Source organism: Belonocnema kinseyi, chromosome 4 (genome assembly GCF_010883055.1).
Source record: "Belonocnema kinseyi isolate 2016_QV_RU_SX_M_011 chromosome 4, B_treatae_v1, whole genome shotgun sequence".
Lineage (NCBI taxonomy): Eukaryota > Metazoa > Arthropoda > Insecta > Hymenoptera > Cynipidae > Belonocnema > Belonocnema kinseyi.
In genome coordinates, this window is record NC_046660.1 from 3668060 (window position 1) to 3672331 (window position 4272).

Consider the following 4272-nt stretch of genomic DNA (forward strand, 5'->3'; position numbering starts at 1 on the left):
AACATTTGGTCAGATTTGACCGACCTCCTGACATACGATTTTTTATTTTATTTTTTTTATGATCTTTCCTCTTACAAATGTCTTAAAAAATATGATATTTAAACGTGTCTGATTTTATTCATTCGATACGAAAATGACTTTATAAGTGCATTGACACAGTTGGAGGGGCACGTTTGGTCGAATTGGACACTTTTTTATAATGGATCATTAATTTTTGGAATAATCTTTACACCTCGTGGATTGTGTGAGTCGAAATTAATATATAAAAAAGCAGTAAAATATACTTTTTTGAATAGAAAATGAACATTTGTAGGGAAAATATTGATTTATCTCTCATTTTTCTTTTAGACAAAATTGGACAAACCGAAAGTGAGAATGTGTTTTTTCAACTTTCCCCTACATTATTGTGAAAAAAAAGTTTACAAAAATAAATATTTTTTAAAAAAATTTAGTCTGAAATCGTCTATGTCAGACGTCTCGAACTTCAGGCCTATAACTGACATGGTTTCTAAATATATTTGGTATATAGTGATGAATTTAAATAAAATTTCCTAATCTTTTAGAAAAATATTTTTTTATATTTATCTGAAGATTTTCAAAATTTTCAAAAGTATATAACTTTTCTAATTTTCATCAAAATTGAAAATTTTATTTGGATAATTTACAAGTCTTTTACACATTTATACGAAGCTTTGACAAAATTTTTTTTAAAATTTGAAAACTTTGAAAATGCTCTAATTTTTAAAATTGTGGGCTAATCGAAAAATTCGGTTAGAATCGTTTTGAAATATATTTGGTATCTAGTGAATATTTTGAATGAAGTTTTTGGATCTATGAAAAAAAAATAATTTTTTATACTTTTTGAAAATTTTCAAATTTTTGAAAAGTGTAGAACTGTTGTAATTTTCATAAAAATAAAAAATTTTGTTTAGATAATTTACAAGTCCTTTACCCATCTATTAGAAACTTTGACAAAAATTTCTATAATTTGAAAACAAATTTTGAAAATTTTGAAAATTCTCTCAATTTTTTAAATTTTGGTTGGAAATGTCTGATTTACGAACTGTTAAAGTTTACATGATATTTGGCGAAAGTTTATCCTACGATAAAATAAAAGCTACCGTCTGCTACGGCATCCTTAACAGCAATGGGAAAACGGCAAAGTATGAGTGAATTCGAGTTCTAAATCAGGACACCAGATTTAAAAGAACAGAGAAAAAACAAAACTTAAAATTTGTTGCAGCTAATACTTGCAACAGTTAAAAACTAAATATATTTTGGCGAAAGTTTCAACCAGGTTAGGAGAATAATTTTGATCTCGTCTACTGCGTCACGCTGAAGTGAGCGAACTTTGGTAAAACATGTAGAATAAGCAACAGAAAAAAGAAAAAGAATTGTTCTTACTGTTTTAGTATCTTCTCCGAAACAAATTACACTATTGTAGACAAATTAGAACTTATTTATAATATCATTTAGCAAAAAGCGTAAAAACAATTGACAGATGGGAATCCCCATTTCTCTCAAATTTAATTAAGTTAAACGACACTGGATACCGCTGGCGTCGTAATTTTGGCTACATGTCGAATAAAAATGGAGCGATTATAAGGCGAAAGATTATTCTGGCAAGGTTAAAAATCGGAAATTATCTTCGATTAATGTAGAATTTATCCGACAAGGTTTATTTTTGTTGCGGTGAATCTTTCACCTGGAATCGACGTAAAGTTTATCTTTCGTTTTTTCTGTGTACATACAGGCAGACATAAAGACAGATAGACATACAGAGAGACACCGACAACATTTTATAATTTTCGGATTTTGTGCGTGCCGAAACGTAAGGATCCGTTAAGAACCAGAGATCGAAAATTTAGACTATTACATTACACTCTCATGCATGAGAATATAAAAATGGAAAATTTCAGTATTGCATGAAAAGACGCAAGATACGCAAAAAATCTAAAAGAAAAATTTTAGGATATTTAGTTTTATCCATCAAAAAGAATATGAAAACAAAAATCCTACTTTTAGTATGATAACACGAAATAGGAAAGATTGTCTGAAGAAAGCATTGTAGTTTTTTATTGTGCGCAGCTTTAAGCAACTTAATCTTTAACTATACTCAATAATGTAGAAAAATCAGAACATGATGACAGATATAAGATTTCGCTGTGCAGAATCTTTGAGTTTTTCTTTAAAAGATTAGAAGAAAAGTTTTTTGGAATAAAGTGAGTCTGGCTGATCATATGGAAACCCATTTTTAACGAAAACAAATTCTGCGCAATCATATATTACTTGTGCGGGCCGAATTACTCATAAAATGGTAGAGTAATTTTTTAAATTATTAAAATCAATGAAATGGTTGCATTTGTTGCTAATTTTCTTTATAAAGTTCTCAGGGATATTTTCAATATATCCTTCCAGCCTTGTAACCGACGTTAACAATCGGTCACGACCTGCTGAACAGGATACATTAAACAGCAAACCGAACTATTCTTCAATGCTAAATTACAGTATTGAAACTGGTCTATATGGGACATCTCTATTAAATAAAATGAGGGCTATCATTTATAAGAAATACAGGGAGTTTTGTCAGAGCATTACGATTTGATTGCTAGAAAAATAATACGAGAAAAGAGAAATGTTACAATGGATACCACAATGTTGTTTTTTTTTTCTTCTAATATATTTTCATGTTTCATTTCTATATTTAATGTACTTATTTCCAAAATAACTGGTTTTCGATAATATATTTACTAATACGTGTTTTTGTCAGCTATGAAAGCAAAGCAATTATCGCATCGATGTGTGAAAAAAATCCATTCGCTACCACGTTCCAGAACTTGGTATATAGCAACTAATTGGAACACAGCTGCATGAGAGAACACAATAGTTAAGCTCCTATCTTAAACAAAAAGTTTATTTTCCCACCCAATTGAGATTCATGGATTAACTGTATCCCAGCATCAGAGTGCTTAATCTATAGATTAATAATTAGCATACAAAACTGTAGATTGATTATAGTCTTGCCAGTCTTAACTTCATATCCAGGATATAATAATAGTATAATATTACACTAACAAAATTCGAACTTTTATATTCCGATTTCAGAGTTCAGACGTTTTTGTTGCAGCGTTACATTTCGAGTGAACGTAAAATTTATCCGTCACCAGATAAATATGACAGCTGTATAATGTATATGCCTGAGTTAGTTTATATGCATTTATATAATAGAATTTAAAATACACCTCTTGTAAGCACGATTTGAACTTTATTTCTAAAAATTGTTTAATCAAAAAAACTCGAAACCTCAAGTGTAGACAGAACATGAGAATTATGTTTGAATTCTGCAACAAAAACTACAACGGAAACAGATAACAAGTAAATGTATTGTTTAAATACTCACGTCTGAGTAAACTCCTTACATGATCGAGCAGTGTGCTTTGATATGAAATTGATGTAAATAATAAATAACGTTGTAAAACTTTCTTTATGAAAAGTTGAAAATCGTTAATAGCGGTCTTGCACCATTGCGAGATATCGTTGATTGGTAGGTAATTTTGTACGGTTTTCAGTCCCGCGTTGTGGACGGTGTATTTGGCGTGAAATGAACAGTATAAAGTATGTACCTAGACAGGATTTTTAACGGGTGAACGTACTCTCGCGAACCTCCTACCGATTCAGCGGGTAACTCTGCACTGCTTGCATTCACCTGTTCGAACATGAAACCGCTTACCCACCGGTCAGTTGCAAATTCTCTTTCCGGGTCTTGGAGAGAATTGTTTCTAAACTCTGCACTTAAATAGACTTATAAAGTATATGAAAGTGGACACGGTTACGGTGTAGTAGCGCAGATAACGAAGACTTTTACTTCGTTTATTATAGCCGTACTTTGAGCAAACTTTGTTTTCAGTGAAATTTAGGAGAGTTCGTTGCAACAATTGATTCTTCTCATTTCAATAAGACATTATTTCGTACATTTTTTCTACAAAACACGTGTTTTATATACTTTTAATTATTGCAGTTCTTTGTGTTGCACTTCACTAAGATTATATTAGAGTAAGATAATTATAAAAATAATACATTTGTTCTTTTTCAGGAAAATACACTTACGTCCATTTCCCCTCAAAATCAGCTTTACAACCTTGAATATGTACCTGTTCTCTTTCTTTCTTGATTCACTTATATTTTATTTACAAAATTATTTATTACCAATCTTTCAATTTTGATTCTTTGAATAAGGTTTTCCTAATAAATTACTTGTTATGTTTATAAATC

General features: G+C 30.2%; 1 protein-coding gene across 2 annotated transcripts in view; it reads right to left on the reverse strand.

Annotated features, from left to right (window-relative positions):
• Positions 1–3709, reverse strand: part of LOC117170695 (cadherin-89D) — a 52972-nt gene extending 49263 nt beyond the window's left edge. The window contains exon 1 of one of the 2 annotated variants that reach the window (XM_033357671.1): positions 3401–3709. The gene's annotated coding sequence lies outside the window, so the exon portion shown is untranslated. The remainder of the gene's footprint in view (positions 1–3400) is intronic. The other variant, XM_033357672.1, reaches the window with a different exon arrangement.
• Positions 3710–4272: the final 563 nt, after the last annotated feature.